Source organism: Drosophila ananassae, chromosome XR, assembly GCF_017639315.1.
Source record: "Drosophila ananassae strain 14024-0371.13 chromosome XR, ASM1763931v2, whole genome shotgun sequence".
Taxonomy (NCBI): Eukaryota; Metazoa; Arthropoda; class Insecta; order Diptera; family Drosophilidae; genus Drosophila; species Drosophila ananassae.
In genome coordinates this window covers 15,101,398-15,123,357 of record NC_057932.1, presented here as the reverse complement: position 1 = coordinate 15,123,357, position 21,960 = coordinate 15,101,398, and the positions used below count along the sequence as shown (strand labels likewise).

General features: G+C 38.6%; 1 long non-coding RNA gene across 1 annotated transcript in view; it reads right to left on the bottom strand.

The window, feature by feature from the left end:
* Window positions 1-21,960, bottom strand: part of LOC116655042 — a 138,697-nt gene that overhangs the window by 77,261 nt on the left and 39,476 nt on the right. The gene's annotated exons all lie outside the window — the stretch shown is intronic.

Sequence of the window (21,960 nt, the reverse complement as noted above, 5' to 3'; positions counted from 1 at the left end):
ATACATATATACATGGGGTTGTGTGTGGGTGGGTTGTGCAAGTTCATAAATTATGGCTGCTTCCTGGGACACTCGAAGCCATGGGCCTCCTTTGTCCCGTCTCAGAATTCAAATCGAAATTAGTATTAGGGATGCATAAAAAAGCTATATGTTTATATCGATAGGTTCTTAAAAACTATCGAAAATATCGGAAAATAATGTAACTCTTCTAGGAAGTGAGATTATTGAATATATTAATTTTAATTATTTAATTTAATTAAATATTATAGCAGTTTATTATCGATAATTAGCTAGTCGCTTGCAGTTATCGATAAAAAATACTATATATAATAATACTAACTTAATACCATATAGTAGCTCTCTTATAATAATCCTCTTCTGAACGCAGTCTCTAAGCTTTACTTCGAAAAAAAGGATAAAGGACATGACAAGGCACATCCTAAAAGGACATCCTGGGCATATGTGTCACCTTTTCCTTAATTTTTCCCCCCCGCCCAGGTCATCTGGCTTGGCTTGGCTTTGGCTCCATCTTGAGCTTCAGCAGATAAGTATAAGTTTTAATGTCTCAATTGGCTTTATTGCCACACTGACTGCTCCACTTTCTCTTTCCCAGCTCACTTTCACCTTTCTCCTTGGCTCCTGTCTTGGCTCTATAGAATGGTTGTGTGGCTGTGTGTGTGTGTGTGTCTGGAATCACTTAAGTTTGGTTTTGTTTTTCAGTTGCCAAAACTCAGTTTGAATGCATAATAAGCACGTTCTTTATGGCATACAAATGGGGTGTGGGTGTGGGTCGTTCTTGTGGGCTGCTTTGTTATATTATGTTGAGTGCTGGCTATTAACTTACACCGTACACTGTATACCGTATACTGTATACCATATACCATACACCGTATTAACGTGCGGCACACACGGCGTATGAGTGATAAATAAATGATGCGCCAACAGGCCTAGTCATGGCTTCGGGAGATATCCGAAAGGGAGATGCTTCCATGCCTCTGCGCTGTCTTCCGATATTCCAAATAAATTAAAAACTTTTTCAATTGCATTTCTCCGGGCCGGGCCGGGCCGGAGACGTGTCCGCCGGAAAGTCATGCTCAAGGTGGCAACATATTCATGTACATGTTTATGTGAATTAGATTATATAAATAAACGTGCCAGATATCTATACGTTATGTATATTTTATCAGGAATATGGAAGAGACTTCTTGCGAATACCTGCAGTGCCTGTTTATCGATAAACGATTGAATATGTTCTTGAAAGTTTATTTCATTATCTGCAGTAACTATCTTTTTTATCGATAAATTATAAAACGAAAGATAATATTGTAGAATGTTATGTTATGTTAAATGAAATGAATTTTAAGGGGGGGTTAGGGTCTGAGCGAGCAAAAAAAGACACATTTTCATGTTTTTTTTTGAGGATCTGGTAAACATATATTTATTTAAACTATTTTTAAATTGAAGTACAACATTTGAAGAATGTTTTGTAAAATTTTCAGAAAAAAATAATAAGAACTACGGCAATGGCGACCATTATTAGCAGGCTCCTCGAAAAAAAGTTGCTTTGCGGTGCCCCTCATATATCGGTTGTAGATTATCCGAAATCAAAAAATCAAAGTTCTTTCGTTAGATAGACATTTTTCCCAGGTATCCCTGGGAGGGTTTTTAGAAGTTCCGATTTTTAAATTTTTGGGAACACTTTGAAGTGAAAAACGTGATTTTTGAGGAAAAAAATCGGCTAATTTGTTATTTAAAAAATAGAAATTTAAACAAATTTGGAAAAAACTCTCCAGGGATACCTGGTCAATTATGTTGGCAAGAAGTGGTAAAAATTTCAAAACGATCGATTCAGTAGTTTTGAAGTTTGATGGGCACCGACTTTGAAAAAGTGAGTTTTGGGAAAAACGCTTTGAAGTTTTTCTGACCGTTGGCCTGGCTCGGAGGTGGGGTTGCTAAAATCGCTGTATCTTTGTTAATAATGCACCTATCCATCTAAAATTTGGACACAGTATTCTTGAAAGGTTCTTTAATAGGAAAATAAAAAAAAAAAAAAAATCGAAAAAAAAAAATTTTAAAACCCTAACCCCCCCTTAAGAAGCATTTGAAGAATATTAGAGGAAACACCTGCAGTGCGTGCTTATCGATAAACGATTGAATGAAATAGTACCTATCTCTTTATCGATAAACTATATGTTACGTATAGCTTATAAGCCTTATTGATAAATTATATAATATTTTCTTGAAAATATGTTTATTATTAATAGACGATATCCTTTGCATATTTAATAAGTAACATAAAAAAAATGTCAGGGAATATCAACAGAATCTATATTTTTTATCGATAAGCGAGAGAAACTATAGAAAAATATAAAAACTCTTATTACTACAGTGTTTATATTTTAATCGATAAATTATATGTTAAGAAGCACTTTAAGAACATTAAAGGGAATATTTGCAGTGCAGGGCCTGTCTATCGATAATCGGTAGTAAATATTGCAGAAAATATTATACTTTATTATTATTTAATAAAGTTAAAATATTTAACTTTAGTAATTAGTAACATAGTTAAATCCTTTTTCAAGCTTATTTTGGAGTTACTTTAACACATATTTTCATATAAATCGGATCATATGAATGGGAATTCTTGCAGTATCCATCCTTTTATCGATAAACGATACAACATATTGTAGAAAATATAATAAACTTTAATCCTTAAAAACACCATAATTAAATCCCTTTACAAGCTTACTTTTGAGATGTGAAATTTTTAGAACGAGATTCTAAAAACTAATATATACTAAATAAATAGTAATTCCTGCAGTTGCTCTCTTTTTATCGATTAACGATAGCAAATATTTAGTGCTAGTATTATATGTATTTAACTTTAATCCCTAATAACTCCATGATTAAGTCCTTTTTCATTTTTGAAGCTAATTGCTTTCTGCTCCGAGGAGGAGGAAGAAAGAAAAGTAAATTACATTTAGGGCTGTGGGAAAAGCAAATTGGCAGTCATGAAACGCACTGTAGTAGCTACCTCGTACACGCTCATTTTCGATTAATTTAGCCCCAGCCCCGCCTCCTTTTCTGGGGCTAGGATGCCGCCGCCCCTCTCAATTCAATTAAGCTTATGAAAACTTGAAGCACCAAATTTAAAGGATCATTAACACTTTCATGTGAGCCTGCTGTGTCCTTTCGTGTTTCGCTTTTGTGTGTGTGTGTGTGTGTGTGTCTGACATGTTCGTGTTGTGTAATAAAATTAACAACTTTATTGCATCGTCGCCTTCGACAAAGGACCCTTAAACGGAGGCTCTAAAGTGCCACCGGAACAGGTCCCTCTGCCAGCCGAACAATGATGGCCAGAGGCCATTCCGAGATGGAAAGTTTATGCATTTTTTTTCCCACAAAAATCATCAGGATGTGAGGGGGATAACTTTTTCTATGAACCGATGAATAGATAACCAGATGACCAGATAACCGGAAAATAACGATTCAAAAGTTTTTATGTAAATTAATTGTTTGCCTTCCTCCCTCCAGGACTGGCTCTGCCAAGGAAGTGACACCTTTACGGCTGAAAGTCTGAAATTCCGTTTTGATTTAAATGCCAGCTTGGCACATTCGAGCTAAGAGTGCTTGGCCTTCGCCGCCACTTGGTAATTTTTCACTTGACCGCCGGCCCAGGACCTTAGATCCTGCTTCCCAAAAAAAAAACGAAAAATTGTTTTCGTTGCAGTCGAGTGGCTGGCTATGTTGGCCTGGCCAAGAAATGCATTAGAACCCGGAGGCTCGAAAGCAGTCACCAGCTGTGGTGCGACCTTTGACACACGAGTGTCCTGCAGACTTGGTGTCCTGGCTGGTGGTAGAAGGTCCTGGGCGAGATTTAGTGCCAATCATAAGGAGATGGGTTTCATTGATTTACGCTAATGCATTTTTAAACGCAGCCGCCGCCAACCTCTTTTGCTGGCACAACTTTATGAGCTGGGAGAGAAGGATGCTAGCTAGGATGCTAGCCCCGGGACAGGATACTTTAAGTCACCTAAGCGCGAATAAATCAGCAAATTGCCAGACGGCCAGAGGCGGGCGGGCAGGCGGGCAGAGCGACGACAGGGACGGCGGCAGAGGGCAGAGGGCAGAGGAGTGCCGGAGGAGCGGCGAAAACACATTATAAGCTGAAATTATTATAATCGTTGCATACTTGCAAGCGCGTTCAGTTCATAAATAACACTCCAACCCCCCTCCCGGCGACAGGGCCAGACATGGAATTCTTTTTTTCTTTTTTTCTTTAAAAAGGAGAAGCAAAAAGGATGTGCAGGACTATGGCACGAGGAGCGGCAGGACATCCTAAGGCATTAGATAGACTCTTCGCCGTATCGCAACTAAGTAATTGAGTTCGAAATCGCGGGCAAACTCAACTCGGACAATATTGGCAGTAAGTTTATAACAATTTCTCTATAAAAAATATCCTTCAACTTCAAGGACTCTAAAGAGAAACAAGAACTAGTAACTTGCTGGCAAATTTTATATCCCTTCAATAAAAAAAGTGTCTTAAGAGACTCTCTACAGACTCCCTAAATAGATTCCTTTTCTTAAAAATTATCCACATCCTTTTTTAACAAACATTGAAATATTTTATAGGATTTTCTCCTCAAAGAACATCCAATAAATTATCAACTTGCCTAAGAAATTGTAAAAGTTTCACGCGGTTATATTTTTCCTCAAAAAACTTTCAGCGAAAAGCAAAGTTCTCAAGAATCAAGAATTAATATCCTCTGTCTATTTTAGATCAAAAATAAATGTCCTTGATCCTTAAATACCCATTACCTGGACACTCTTCCCCCAAAGGACTAACCAAAAAGGAGAGATCGAATGGCCATAATTCAAAAATTGCAGTCCCAAGAGCCTTGCAGCTCCTTCCAAGGATCCTTTATCGTAAGCTTTTTGTCGTCCAATTGTCGTCGCAAAGATGGCCAAGAAAAGGGGCAAGGACCAAGGACGAAGGGCGAAGAAAAATGTAGCAGAAGCTTGAAATTTATTCGATTCACAGTGATTCATAATGATAATCGCAATAATCATAATGCAAATATTTCAAAAAGCAAATTGCCGCAAATATTTCACAAGCTGTCCTGCGAGGATGGGGCAGGACGAGTATGATTGCATCATCTGCCATTTTGCCCCTCTCTCTATACTATATTATTTTTTTGTTGGTATGTCCTGGCCCCCACCGCCCCCCTTGCCACTTAATCGGGTGCAATTGTTATTTGCCACTGACATCCATGTTGATGTTGTGGCATGCTCATTGACGCACATCCACCACAATGGTCATTAATTTGTTTACAATTACATGCATTTCTGCTTTCACATTTTTTCTATAAACATTTTTTTTTTTATTGTTTTTCTATTTTTTCCCTCGTGGCATGCAGTTTTTTAGCCTTTTGGCTTACAGGTGAGTCCTTAGGCCCATTTCCAGAATGTCAGGAAGCGAATTAATAATTCGAATCAATTACAATTACAAATTAAACTTCAAGTGGAGGGACTAAGCATGCGATTAAATAATAAAAATATTAAGAATTTTATTTCTACTCTCCGCAGTCACTAGACCGATTTGATATGACCATCAAATAGATATCCTTTTTAATTGCTTCTATTATTTTATTTTGCCATTTCAGTATTTTTAATTACGCTTCTAGGCATTTCCGATCACGTACTCTCCCGTAGAAGAGTATTTGATTAAAATTTGATTAAAGCTGAACCAATTTTATTAGTTTGCGGTGGCGCTGGGCGCTGGGTTTTTTTGTTAATTCACTTTAAAAGCAATTAAGTTTTTTTTTTAATGCTATTCCGAATAAACAATATGTGCAATCACTGGTCTGGCCCGGTCATCATGGGGCCATAGGTCACACCTTCTCTCTGGGCTGTAATGAGGGCATTGTCAGAGCCTTCGCTTTTGTTTAATATTATCATTATTATTTTTATTATTATTGCTGGCTGGTGAGGCCATCCCAGTGCTATCCTTGGTAGTTGTTAATAAAGCCATAACAATCGACATCATAATCATCGATGTCATTGTGAGTAAATAATTGTAATTAACCTCGAAATTATTTTTTAATTTCTTTTCCATTTTTTTTTTTTGACATAACATCGATGGGAACTGCAACTCCAGCTGTACAATTAAAATATTTATTTCCAAATGATTTACTTACAAGGCGGCAATTAAGTCTGATCGAGCGAAGGAAATCGGAATTAAATTCAATCGGTATGGGAATATATATATTCAGATATATATGTATTTTGTGCAGGAGTCTTAATGATGCCACTTGTTTCTGCGAAATTGTTTTTCTTCTTTTTCTCTCTGGCTTGCAGCCAATCTGGCTTGCAATTGAGTTACACGGCGTATACGTGATGTGCGAAACAACAAGCTATTGTTCCTTTCCCGCAGTTCTTGAAGCCAATTGTTAAGACTTTTCTCCTCTTTCACTGAGAGAAAAATAAGTTGGAAATAAACGAAAGAGTTTAAGATCACCTTGTCCTTTGAAAATCCTTCCACTGACTCCAATCTTTTGGGAGAATAACCCATAAAATCCGCTTTGATAGTCATTATCTGGTCTGGCAAGGACCTTTCCTGATCCCCCCCTTGTGTGCGTGTGTTGTGCACTTTCTTTGCGTATTAAATTTGCATTTAATTAAAATGCCACAAAACTCTTAATGAGTCCTGCCGTCCGTCCTGCTTGCACTTGCAGGGCGCTGGCTTAGCAACTTTTTACATTAGTTACCGTTACACGGCAACGCTCAAGGCTTCAGGTTACCGTTATGCTGCCTCCTGATTCCCATTGAGCCAAAAGAGCGCGAAATATGCACGGTGGCAGCTACCAAAAAAAAAATAGTAATACAGGAATGCAAAGTGAAAAGGTCAGAGGTCAGTGGGAGAAGGGACGGACGAGACCGGGACGAGCGGAAGAAAATTGTGCAAATGACCAAAAGTTCAAATGCGAATGATTTATTCGGAAGGAGCAGAGCAGCGAAAAGCAGCCAAGCAAAAAACCATTGCATACTTATGAGGGCATCCAAGCAGATCCCCGCCGCCATTTGCATGCCCAACAAATGCAACAACAGCAAGAGTGGCAAACAGTAATTGTTGCAACATTTTTGCTACAAATAAATTTATGAGCCAACCAAAGGGCTAGTTGTCTGAAATCTTCATTGATTACAACGACTTTTTCCACTTACATATCATTTAATTACGATTTCCTGAGCAGTTCCGGTAACGAGGACGATAAAAAATACTAAATTATCTACTAGAAATGGGCATTTGAAAAGATAGACTTAATTCGATATTCCGATTAGCCGATTAATACATAAGTCGAAGATCGCTCTCTGTTTTCCAACACTATTTCTAATTTAGCGGTAAACTTTACGTAATTAACGTAACGAACATAAAATTAAAGCTTATTTTATTTATTTAAACAGATTTATAAAGAAAAAGAACTTGTTTTTATGGGAATTTGTGATAAAAGTTTATGTATTATGTCTAATAAATAAAGTTTAGAAACAAAGTCATTTAATATTCTATGAAATAACGTAAATATGCTTCCTTTTAAGTCAAAACCATGCAGAGATAGCATTATCCCCACCTGTTTTTAATATTTTTACTAAGAAAACCTTACCAAAAACCTCTAAAAATACCATTTCCTTAACCTTTTCTTAACCATTACCCAATTTCACCCATAATATGGCTAATATCCAGCCAGCCCTTCACCGATTTGGGTTATGATTGAGTTAATTGAAACGTAGATGGTTTAATAGTTCCAGCTTTGAATATTTTGAAGTCTCGTTGAGTGAGTTTCGACCAAGACTGGCTGGCTGGCAGGCAGGCCTGCCAACGATGGCTGGAAGTTTGATTTATTTGCCGTGTCGACTGAATTGCAAATTCCAAACTTTCTAGACAACAGGGGACAACACAGTCGAGTAATTCACGAGAGCTGCATGTTAAGTGTAAGTTTTCCGATCTCCTCGCTCCAAAGAATTTTGCGGCTTCTCCATATAAGAGTCAGTCTCGGTCTCAGTTGAAATGTAGCTTGAACTTTTCTAATTGTAAAATTGGATAGAGGCAACTGCCTGCCTCTGTCGAGGGCCTCCGTTTGTGAAAAACAACTCTCCGGGTCTCATCCATTGCATCGTCTTTGAGTTAGTCCTGTCTCTTTCATTCGGCTTGGTGTTGTCTCTTTCCCACTGGCACGTGTCAAGTGCGACAAGCAATGAACTTTTTGTATTAAACTGTCAATGAGGTCTGTCTCAGTATGTAGGGGTCCTGGGCCTGGTCCTGGGCCTGGGCCTCCACCGAGTCCTGGCCCACATTCGCAATTCGCAGGCAGAGAGCTCTCTGTGTGTGCACGAAAAGAAAATCTAAGCCAATTTCATCCAGGAATTGCAATTTTTCGCTACGCAGAGCATTTCAATTTTGCCAACCAAAGCCTAAACAAACATGGAATGTAATTTTCCTTTTCGTTTTTACCCAAAATGCAAATAAATGTTTCCAAGAAGAGATCCTATTTTCGATAGAAGGAAAGTGAAAGTGAAAACTTAACAATTACTATTAAATAATAATTTTATGTTAAAAATATCTACTAAAAAATATTGAGACTAAAATCGAACTCTGTTCTTCCAACCTTTATTAGACGGAAAAGGAGCAGCCTTTCTATATTTTCTCTCACTGCCATTGGCATCAAGTGTTTTTTTTTTTGGAGGGAAAACGGAAGGAAGAAAGGATGGCAGGACTCGCAGGACTCGCAGGGGTATGGCGCCTGTCTAGGATACTCAGCTAGAAAAATGGCGGAGCATGCATAACAAAAACATTGCCAATGGCATCAATTTTCAGCGCCAATTTTCCAGGGTAACATGAAAACAACTGAGACTGCGACTGAGACTGAGACTGAGACTGAGGGGCCTCCTACATCATGTCACTTCCTCCTCCTATACCCGGGACTTGTTCATTATTTTAGTCCCTAGATTCCCCCCCCCTCCTAGCACTTGGCACTTTATAAGCCCGGGCATGTGTATTTTTGGCTTTGTTTGCTTTATTTAGGCTGCTGTCTGTCTATTTGCTCAAGTTTGCATACAAATGCCAAGGAAAGTGGAATTCTGGCCGAGCCAGAAGGGAGGGCTTTTCAATTGGAAGTCATTCTGAAAATGGTGTACCCTTTTTTTTTTTAAAACCAAACTTGGTATTAAGACTTGGAGTTTAAGGCTAAACTCTTTAAGGAAGAACTACAAATCGATCTCTATTTCTAAAGTTTATTTATCGAGATTTTGTAGCATGTTTTATCCCCAAAGACAGCCCAGAAATCGGGAGAGTCCTTAATGTTATTCAATCACGGACAGGACCCACAACCAATTGGGATTTATAGCCCAGCCAAAGGATATTTTCAGGACCTGTGCATCGCCCTCCTTTTCACTTGGTCAGATTTTTATTGGAAATGCACTGAAAAAAAGGGAGGTGGTGGGCTGTGCTTTGGCAGAAACTGAAAATTTATAGACGAATCCCAGCCAAGAACACTACGAGTAGAGTATACAAAATATTTGAAATTATTTGAAAGGTTTTTTGAAAGAATATCTCGTCTAAAGGATTGGCGGAACAAGAAACCTTTGACCTTTTGGGCCACTGACATGGCGGTCCTTTCGCTCCTCCACACTCGAGAGTCTCAAGTCTTTGTAGCTTCGGGATCTGCAACAATGCCTGCCTTCTGGAAGAGCCTGTCAAGGGTCACCCACACACAGGACATAGGACACACACACACACACACACACACACTCATACACACATACACACTTGGATTAACACTTCCGTTTCGCACAGTTCCGGTTTTTCGTTTATTTTATTGTTCGCTTCCCGTTTATTCAGCCTTTGCCTTTGTCTTTGTCTTTCTAGTCTCGTCTTGGAAAAAGGATAATCTAGATGTGGCCAAGGACTAGGCGATAGTAGCGATACTATCGGTTAAAAAATGTATATCTATCTTGTTATCCTTACAGCTAGTTAAGGACTTAGACCTATGAGGCTCTTAGAAAATATATAACTTTAATAGAGTCCTTGAAAGATTCAATTAGAAAACAGCTGTTATCCTCACAAGTACCGGGTATTTATAGTCTTTACTATCGAAATTATCGATTATTTTCCTTTATGTGATAGTTTTATTCTCTCTCTAGTAATCTCCAAGAGACTCTTTCAAATATTTAACTATAATAAAGTCATTGAAAGATTCTATTAAAAATCATTTATTAACCTTACAAGTACCGGGTATTTATAGTCTTTACTATCGAAACTATCGATTATTAAATTTTATACGATAGTTGACTTCTCTCTCTAGTAATCTCCGAACTAAAATGAATCCTAAAGCGAAACCGAAACCAACCTGAACTCAACTCATCTGCACTTGATTCCCAGTCCTTTTCCGCAACTTGCCCCAGCTCCTGCCCCAGCTCCTGCTGCTGCCTCATTTTTTTTTTGGTTGGTCCTGTGTGGTCGCTCCTCACGTCCCACGTCCCATGTCTCGAATTTTTATTTCGAGCAACTGATAAGCTTCGATATAAGAGGATTTCAAAGTGTCTTAAATAACGCTTGAGCGCATTCTGTGTGAGTGAGCCGCTGGGACTGGACTGAGCCATGTGTCTGTGCTGGATGCTGGATGCTGGAAGGACGAAGGACGAAAGAAGGTGATGTGTATGGGACATCTGAAAGGACAAGCAAAAGGACGCCAATGGGACTTGTGAGGTGGCAGAATGTAGCTGCATTTTTAGCTTTGGCCCGTACAATAAGCCTAGATCCGAGTAAAAAGCGAAGAACAGGACAGGTTTCATTGTGTTTGCTCCCTTGCTCCTTACTCCTTACTCCTTGGTCCTTGGTCCTTGCTCCTGCCAGTCAGGCCACTGCCTGACTTCCTTTATTCATTATGGGTGTGAATAATATGCCTCAATACGCACTCTGGATGCCGGTTGGGGGACCAAAACGAGACCAGGACGAAGTGAAAAGGTGCCACAAAGGATGAGAGGGCATGGCACCACCATAGTAGTGCCAAATAGTTGGTATATCAGGGGGGTGGTTTAAGGGGTTTTTCATTTAAAATTAACAAGAGTTTTTAGAAGAGAAATCAATCTGTACAAACTATTGAGTTTTTCCCACTTAATCCTTATTTAAAGTCTCTATTTATAGATATATCGTAGAACTCTCAAGTCCCATCTCGCAATGACGTTCCATATTACCCATTCTGAAGAGGCTCCTCCTCCTTCTGACCTCTTCCTCGAGAGTCCTTCTCGACGCCTCTGTTTTTCTTGTGTGGCGGAGAGAAAAAGGTTTTCACCTTTATTTGCTGCATGCTTCATTGAATATTTCCCTTTCGTTAGTGAGGCAATGAAATGTCTGTTATAAGCGAACACACTTACTATACACACTCCCACACACTCGTTGAGAATCTGAGGAAAACTTTGAGAGACCTCCATACCACCTCCATACCTACATCCATTTACTGGCAGACGGACAAACTCGTATAGTTTATAGTCTGGTGCTATCAACACTTTAGGATCTCGTATGTTAAACCGACTTAAACACATAAGATTTATGCCTTTTTCTCAAACGTGTGCCTCCCCACACCCATCCCTTTTTTATTGGAGTCTCACTCAAGGAATCGAAATGGGAATGGCAATAAAAAATCTTAAATTACTAGCGATACTCCTACTTTAAAATATCAATTTAACACACTATTATGCTATTTTATTTTGAATATTTTAATCACTAAAATAGACAAGAGATATTATTCTATTTCATATTTCATCTGGCAGCAATTTGTGATCGTTTGTCATCGAATGGTGGCGAGTTCGTGAGCCCCATCTAAGCCAATTGACGCCAATTTGAAATACATAAACATTTCAGCAATGCCATAAATAAAAGCACCAACTGCAGCTGCAACCAATCCGCTTCAGTTATTCACTCAAAAGACCAAAAATACAAAACGCCACGGCCGGGCATGGCAAACATTTCCCCATAAAATGAAACAGCCATCCAGCCATCCAGCCATCCAAACAACAAAAGGCAAGTAACAAAATGTGGAAAATTATTTCCCAAAAAATCTCTCACAACCATGAGTGTGTCTGAGTGTGGGGTATATACTAGTGTAGTAGTAGTAGTAGTAGTGCCACATCCTTCGTGCCACTTTCACCCAAATTTCCAACGAACAGAGACAAAATTAGGCTCAGATTCCATTTTCTCGCTGGACAGCATAAATTTTTCGGTTCTTTGAATTTTGAAATGCCCTACAAGGTATAGGGTATTTGGGTTTTAACAGGACTTTTAAGTATTAAAAAAGGTTATAATATTATTTTAAATAATTATACCTACATTCAATATAAACTAGACTACATAAACCTTTTAATATTTATTAATTTCAATTATTTTGGCTTATTATTCTACTTTAAAGAAGTTCTAAACAAAAAATAAGTATTTTAAGGTTAGGGTAACTCTATATTAACCTCAAAATCCACCAGAATGTCTATTTCTACACAGAAAGAAAAACATCTAGCCAATTAAATAACAAAATATTATAGAAAAGATACCAAAAGTTGAAACACAAAACTTATTAACTTAAGAAAAGGGGTTTGAAGCCGTACTTCACTTTTCAATTAAAAATTTTTTAATATATAATCAACTAAGCAAGCTTTCTAATTCTATTACCATTTGTAGGTTAATTTTTTGTTAAAAAATATAAAAATTATATAAAATTTATAAACTTCATAAATTCTTTTTAGTGCATTTTTGTTTCTCTCCCCAATTTTTTTTTGCAAACAAGATGAATCGCAATTTGGCTCGGCTCACTGGCCATAGCCTGTGCATAGAACACAGGACAGAGGACACAGGACACGGGGCACAAGGACATGCATGGATCCGTAACTACGACAACAATAACAATAACAATAACAATAACAATGGCAACAACAACACCGACTCTGACTCTGACTCCGACTCGGACTGGGACTCGGGACTGGGGACTCGAGTGGAGCAACAAACATGGCAAAATATTTTTGTGGTCAATGGGACAAAAACCTATTTAGATAGTAATCAAAAATGCTATTAACTTTATGCCAAAAAATTTTACAATGTCGTGAGCCGAGCATTTGTTGCCTGAATGGGTCCTAGGTCCTGGGCCTAGGACCTGGTTTGGTTGAGTGGATTTGTGGGTCCTTGGGTTCGTGGGTTCGCAATCGGACATTGACTGTCATGGTCAAGGTAAGAAAGGTAGACACAAGAAGGCTATGCCAGCATAGCCAGAATAAAGTAAATAAACTTTTCAATTCAATAGTCAAGAAAATCCCCACCATAAAAGAAAACAAAGGCATTTGGCCCATTTTATGCCAGTGGGATTGCCAGTGGGGTTGGGGCATTAAAATAAGCAAAAACATTTAGGGGATCCCTGGGTATCCTGGTCTCTCCCTGGTATGGAAATAGTTTTTGGAGTCTCTGGACAAGGGTCTAGAATTTTCGGGATGGGTATTTTGGTATTTTGGTATTTGAATGGGCCGAAAGGACATGGGGATGAGACCTCTTTAACAGCTTACGCAGTTGAGATTTCAAACAGGACACCATGAAATATTCATTTTCTTTCAATACACTTCTTTAAGACATCAGGAACAGAGTCCTTGTAGTTTTGTTTCTAAAAAGGATTAATTGAATTTTATTTATTTGGGTTAAGGACGAGGTATATAATATATATTTTATTACTTATGTGGCAAGTCATCATAATCCTTGAAAATATAAGGTCCTATACCCTATCTCCTTGTACTATTTTGTTGAAAAACTTTATCTACAAATCGTTTGCATCGCAGATCAGATTTGTCCAACTTCCAGTGACTTCTGCCATTATCCTTCTTATATTTTTTTACACATTTGCATGATGGGCTCTTGAGTCCTTTCGGTTTGCTTATGTTCTTGCTACCCGGAAATCCCCCTCATTTTGCACTCTTAAACGGTTTGAATTTGATGCCTCAGTTAGCCAGGAGCCAGGAGCCAGGAGCCAGGAGCTAGAAGGACCAACCAACCATCTCCTTAAGCCACTCTTAATGGCATGCCACGTCGCCGGCGACTGTGCCACGTTAAATGCGCAAATAATGAGTAAAATAAATAGTTGCATAAAATATTTGTAAATTGCTGAAAAGTTTTCGCTTCTGGCTTCTGGCTTCCCGCGCCTTGCCGTTTTTCGTTGGCGGAAAAACTTTTATAGTTTCATATTCATTGGGAAACACGAATCTGGGCTGAGCCCCGGAAAAGTATAGAGCAGGAGGAGACAGTGGAGAAGGAGAGTTCTGTGCAACATCCGTAGGATGCAACATCCTCCTCCTACTGCCCTCCTCCTACTGCCCTCCTCCTGACTGTCTTAGGCAGGCAACATCATTAAAGTTAATGCCTTGGGGCTCTGCCTCCTCTACAGACTCACTCTTCAATTGCACTTGCTCTATTTCGGTCTTGGCAGCTCATTTAATTCGTCCTTGATAAGCTTTATTGTTTCACAAAATATACAAACATATTTAAATCTACTTAAATTTGAGTCTATTTGTGGTTGGCAGGATTCATACTATATTATTTATGCATAAATCTTATTTTTTCGCTGTTTGTTATTTGTCCATTAAGCGATGTCAATGCCGTCGTTGTCGTCGTCTAGACGCGATTTCATTAAAAACCAAAAAACACACACACACACACACACAAGTACACTCCCACAACCACCCACACACATGTGCCACGCCCTCTAATACCACTTTATGTTCATTTTGGAGAAGGGCGGAGGACGAAGGAGAGAGAACCCGCCTTGATGGGCCATGTTTATGTCACCAGAGAATTTTTAATTGAAAATAAAGAGTTTAAGCAAACATCAAAAATCACACATACGCCCTGTTGTGCCACTCACTCACTCACTCACTCTGTCCTATCCCCATTCTTTTCCCCACCGTTTAATGACTTCATTTGTTGGAGGTCCTGTGACAGGAAAGCCACCCACCAACCCACCCACCATAGCCCACTTTTGACAGCCCACTGACAGGCTGCAGAAATGTCACTTTTCACTTTAATGGACTAAACAAAAGGCTCGAATAAAAATTAACAGCATTCGCGTGCCATTCGCTTTTTAAAGTGGGTGGTGTGTTTTTGTAGGTTTTTTTTTTTCTGAGAAATGAAATGAGAAAACAAAGCAAGAGAAAGTATGGTTTTTATGACAATACTTACACTGGGCCATAACATTTTTAGAGTTCTCGTTCGGATACTTTACTTTCGATCTGTGGAGTATCCCTTTTTGATTTCCTCCATCGGTTTTTCGACACCCAACAAGTGGCAATTTTATTAATTGCTGGCAGAAAGCACTTTTCACTTTCTACTCCGAAGTCCGGAGTCCGGACACTCCCCCTTTCATTACCACAATATTGGCCACATCAAAGCTCATCGGAAATTATTAAAGGCGGAAATTGATTTAACAGCTTCTTGGATGGCTGAATGGCTGAATTGCGATTTGACGTCTTTGTTCTTTTTATGAACTTGGTATGGAGAGAGGGAAAAGGAATCATTTCCGACCCTGTTAGGTATATATATTATTGATTCTTGATGTATTCCAGGGGTTTGTTTATTTTCACAATTAGTATTTAATGAGGCAAGGGCTATCAAGGAGGTTAAAGTTAAATATATACTTTAATTCTTGTTCATTAGACTTTTCTATAGGGGTTATGAGGCTTCAAACTTCAAGTTTCAAACCAATTTTTAGTAAGAAAATAGTCTTTTTAAGTAAAGTCTTTAACTTTACTTCACAATTAATAAATCAAACCGTTTAAATCAAATATTTATGCATTCTTTCCTATTGTTTATCATAAAATTAAGAATAAAGAACTGCCTTTGGCAATGACAGTTACACTATTAAACTCTTAAACACCTCTGGCCACACTGGACAGCCCCAGAGTTGCATTTCAATGTTTGGATCTGAAATTGATTTTCACGCAAGTGTTTGGCTGGCAGGCTGGAAGGCTCATTCAATGGAGATGCTTGTCAAACAATGCCTATTTGCATTCAGTTACATTTGCATATTTATATATCCTTGTATTATCCTTCTACAAAACAACAACAACAACAACAACAACAACAATGGAAAATCAAAATAACAACAATGGCCAGAAATAACCGACAGCCATGGATGGGAAAGTCAAAGTAATTTCCCTAAGTAAATTCCAAATAGTTAGATGTGGAAACCCCTTGGCTTTTTCCTACCCAACCCCTTGAGCCAAAAAGATTTTTATAGTATTTTTCCTTAACTATAGGGTTGTGTGTGTATTACATGTGTGTGTGTGTGTGTGTGTGTCTATATCCTGACCACGCCCCCATTTACCCCATTTCAATTTGCACGTTTGCCATTCTTATCAATAGTCAAAAGCTTTCGCAACTCCACTAGGTTTTTCTTACACAGAGAAAAATAGGGACTAAAAAAGGATCATTTAAGGAAAAAGGGGGGTTTTTAGAAGATTTATAAAGTAATAGTTAGGATTTAATAGATTCTTAATGACTTAAAAGATTGTAGACAAAAGTTTACTAGCCTTTTATTAAATAAGAGGGAGTTTTGTTTAGATCGAAAGAGACTACTCTTAATTATATTTATTTTGAGGTTATAAGATCAGATCAACTGCAGTATATACCAATAGTTCAGTGTGGTATTTTTATCTGGTCTTAAAACAAAAAAATACTTAGTTTTAAGGTAAAGACAAAGCTTCTATTAAGTCAGAGCTGGGATTAGATGGGAAAACACTATTCTTAACTATGTTTATAAGAATCTTAGCTTAACTAAGATTATACCAATAATCAATAGATCCTTGTAATCTGGTATTAAGAAAAAACTCTTCTAAGCTTTATGGTATTATTTAAGGATAGAACTACGGTCACTTTACGAAGGTCTATGAAGTTAAGGAACCTAGAGAAACTGGATCCTTGGTAATTTAATTGAGAGAGAAAAATCATCTAAAAACTGAGTGAAATGCAACATATATTAAATACATTTATTATCAAATACCTTTACTGTCTTTTTCTCTCAGTGCTGTGTTGAAGAATGGAACTTTAGCTGCTTGTGGACTAACTGACTGCCTGATTGACTGACCTCCAGATGGTGAAGCACTGCCTGGTAGCTCTTTAGTATGCCGGTCGTGTGTGTGCGGCTATTCGGAATGGTTTTTGGGGGCCGGGCCAGGCCATGCCAGGCCAGGCTCAAGTCCTTGGACAGAGTCCTGGGCAGGGTCCTGGGCCCAAGCCAGGCAAGTAAGCAAGCAAGCAAACCCCCAACAATCCTTCAATCCAACAATCCAGCAATCTAGCTAGACTGCGTAAAGTTGCCTCGTTTTTCAAATTTGAATTTAGTGCCTTCGTTCGCCGATTTGCGCAGTCAGAGTCATTCAGACACTGAGTCAGTCAGCCAGTCAGCCAGCCAGTTGGATTCTGATTGAGATGCGAGTGGGTGGAAATTGAAAGGAGGGAGCAGTCCTGGCAGTCCTAGTAGAGCCTCTCCCCCTAGTCATCATGCCACCAACTTCAGCACAGTACGTGCTCACTCGTTCATTCATTTAGCCGCTAATCAAACAAAATTGAGGCATGCATTAGTTGTCTGCACAGTGGACGCATCTGTGTCCATTACAGTGAAGCTCCAAGAAAAAGGTATATACCATTCAGAGACACCCAAACCATACCGCGAGGCAATGACAGTTAAGGGTTTTATGGGCTTTACAAAAAACGGCAATGAAACGGTAATGAGCCGCAAACAAAACGATTCTAGAGCGACTACCTTAAAAGTCATAAAACTTTCAAATTAAACCACTTGAAATGGTTTTGAAAAAAAAGCAATTTTATGGAAATTTCAAGTGAAAGTGGAAGTTTTCAAGTACTATTATTGACAGGAGAAATGTTAAGGATAATAGGAGGTATTTAAGTGAGAAAATAAAAGTATTAATTAGATGAAGATTAGAAAGTTAGAGATTAGAAAGTTATCCCTATTCCCTATAAATCCCTATTTGAAATACCCTACAAGATTGTCCTTTCAACTCATAATTCCTAGAACAAGATATCCTTTTTGATGACAGCCTCTAAAAAAAACCATTTCTTGGCTTCATGTTTTATCTATCAATTTGAGTGAGTAATGAATATAAAATTACATCACGATTTTAAAGCTCGGATATGCAATTGATTTTCGTCATCAAAATGAATGGAAATAATCCACTGTCCTGGTGCCGGGATATCCTTGCCGGGATTACTGATGATGGCTGGCGATGGCAGCGCGAGGACAATGGCGCACGCGCTGCCCGTTAATGGTGCCTGCCTCGCTTGTCGCTCCTTGGTCCTAGTCCTAGTCCTCGTCCTCGTCCTCGTCATGGTCCTGGTCATGGTCCTCCTTCTACTCCTGCATCCTCCCTCTAATTTCTCCATTCCGTTTAAGGGCCGCACACGTACGCAAATAATGTCGCTTTTAGTTGGATGAGAGGCGGCTGTTGTCGGTTTGCTAACTTTTAGCCAACTGAAACGTGATTTGCCGCAAACAAATAATTTTCTATAGCCGGATAGTTTGTTTTCGGGTTGGACTGGCAGGAGGATAGGCGAGAAACTAATGCCAATATGTGCACTACACATACATACATGGATACATTAACTAAAAAAAAAATCAGCATTTTCGGCAAAGCGGCAATTAGCTGCATGGCCTCCTTCCTATTAAGTCCTCTTAGAATCGAAGCCATAATTGGTTAAATAATAATTGGAGGACTTTAATCGGCCCACAAGTGCCATGAACAGTGATTACAAGTGCTATTTACATTACAATTTCTTTGCTTTTTGGTTGCTCGGAAGTCCGGAAATTTCAAAGTTCCGGCTTTTCCGTGGGCGGCCCTAAAGCCAGGGCAGCGTGAAGAGGGGGCGTGGCCCTTAATTGGAATAGTTTCAAGCACTTTAATTACACAAAAAATGCATTTGAGCCTTTGTTGCACTTGTTCTATCGAAATTTATCGATTATTTCATTTGGCCAATTAGGTTGTAGTTTTTTAGGGAAGAGTCTGTGTTTAAAACTATTTAAATCTTACAAATTGTTTAATATTTAGGACTAAAGGTTTAAGAATATGGAACAGCTTTATTTTTATTAAACATTTTCTATCGAATTTTATCGATTATTTCATTTGTGCAATAAAGTTTGAGTTTATAAGGTTAGAGTTAGTATTTAAAACTATTTAAAGCTTAAAAATTGTTTAAGATTAACGGATAAAAAGGATATAAAGAGGATGTAAAACTTTTTCTATCGAAATTTATCGATTTTTATATTTTCTTCATAAAGTTTTAGATTTTAGGGGAAGAGCTAGTATTAAAAACTGTTTAGAGTTAGAGGCCTAGAGTCTTAATAAAAATAAGACTGAGGCCTGAAAGTCAAAAAGTGATGAAACAGAACTCTTTCTATGTGGCAACTATCGAGATTTATCGATTATTTCATTTTCGTAATTAAATTTTATATTTTTAAGGCAAAGTGTGTGTTTAAAACTATTTAGAATTTATAAATGATTAAAGCCAATAGAGGTATAGAAGACGAGACGTTTTATTTTTGTTCCATTTGTTCTATAGAAATTTATCGATTAATAAATACCTCAAAGGAGGTCTAAAAATTATGCGCCTTTTTGATTTGCCTGAAAAACTAATACTTTAAAGTATAAACTACAAACCCTTTGAATACCCTCTGGAGAACAATTATTACCTCCAAAATACTGTCAACACTCAAGTCACTGGTTTTTGAAATAAAAGTGAAAGTGGGAATAGGAGGGACAGGTGTTGAGGATCTCCACAACCACAGCCACATCCGCTTCTAACTTCTCCATTTCCTGCCACTTGTGTGTGTGTCTCTGTGTGTGTGTGTGTGTTTGGGTGTTGATAGCAGAGCTTAGCTTCAAGACAGATTACAGCTTAAATGATGCATTAAAACACACTCACACCCCCACTCGCAGTCGCACTCGCAGTCGCAGTCGCACACTGACACCCATCCCATGGCCGGTCGTCCTGGCTAGTGTAATATTGGCTTCTAAAGAGCCAGGACTAAGCCAGGACGATTCGACCGGAGAGCAGCCAACAGCCAACGGCAAATGCCCTGACATTTAATAGGATTTGAGGCAGACACATACGCAGACATTTGGTGTCAAACTCGGTCAATCGGTGGGCGAGAAGGGTCAGCTTCAATTGCTTCAGTCCTGGTTCAGCAGCAAAAAAAAAAGCGATTTCTTTTTGCAAATGAACTGGGAACAAATATAGATTCCCCCCACCCAAATGAAATGAAGAACTCCACTTAGGTGTGGAAACGGAAAAAAAAAACTCAAGAACCATCTCAGTTAACGTCAAATTAAAACGAATTACTTTACTCCTCATCAGGCAATTTTCAGTTTGCCAGGACACTGAGAAAAAGTACAGCACAACAGGGCGGATGAGTAATATTTTTCTCTAATAATTTCCCTCTGTCACAAATTTCTATCTATTTATTGTCATATTTTATTTAGGTAACTGGTCTATTAACTCCTGATTGATGGAGAAAAAATTAAAATAACTAATAATTTCCAACAAAGACTACACTGCGTATGAGTGATATTATTACTCACTAAAATATCACTTAAAAATACAATATTTTCTGTGTAGTCTGCCCCCTTCTCTGCAAGCCACATCCATTTAATTGAATTACCCAAATAACCTAAGCTGGCAGCCACCATTCATCCCTCTACTTGCCCCTCCAGCCAGCAGTTATGGGTGTGTGGCACATTGTCTTAAGTGTTCGAGGGGGGTCCTGGGGATGTGCTTCGTGTGTCGTGGTGAATTTTCTAATGTGCCCCAATAAATTTTCAGCGTCGAAAAGTGCGTTTTATGCACTCTAATAACTCAAGCCCCGTCCAAAAAACACAAGAGCAAGTGGCCAGGGGATGTCTGGAGTCTGAAGTTTACCCAGCACTTAGTTGAAAATCCAAACCACCCACAACTCCTACGCTCCATACGGGGAATACGGGGAGAAACATTTTCTGTAAAGTGTACTAAAAGTTTCAAGTAGCCCTGTGTACCTTAAGCCTCAAGTGGGATGAAAGTACTTCCTCACAAACGAATGTCCACACTCTCTGTCGGCAAAAAGGAAAATTAATTATTAGCGCGGACTTCTAGTTAAGATTAACAAACTGTGAAAATTGCTCAGCTTAATTGAAATTAAGCAGCACTTGAACGGACATCCCACATCCCACCCACTCTATAGCTCCTGCTTCTCCTCTAGATACTTTGTAGTTTTTTGAGCTTACGGATTAATTTAAATTTATTTGCAGAGCTTTTTAAGTTGCATTTACATTTTACTTTTGCATTTCTCGGCTTGCTGTTCCCTTGCTGCTCCTTATGCGGCGGTTATTTATGCCACGTCCAGCAAATCATTTCAAATTCAGCTTAATCTTAGTCTAAGAAATTTACTTTCCACTGGGATGCTACAAGACTAAGACTAAGGAGAGTCCTTTTCAACTCTTAGCTTAAAAATATTTAAAAACAAAAAATCAATCACCAAAGAATATCTCTAATGAAAGGATACGGGCTTGGGAGCTGGGTAGAAAATGTTTTTAGAAGAAATACTAAAAAAAAACATATCTCCCAGGCAGATGGCATTAAGCCCCAAGTGTTGACAACTGGCAGGTAAAAAAAAGTTTTCGAGGAAAACGCGCTGGAAAAACAAGCCTACACTCTGTCGGCTGCCACCGCCGTGGGCGTGGGAAAACTTTCTAATAAATAACTTATTAAAATATTAAAGTGAAGCAGAAGCCATCGAAGCCCCAGCAGCCCCAGCAGGAGCCGCCTCCTCGAAACCCCTCATACATGGCCCGTCCTCTCCATTTAAGCCGCTCTAAGCCAAAGTAACTTTTTAAGTTCATTTC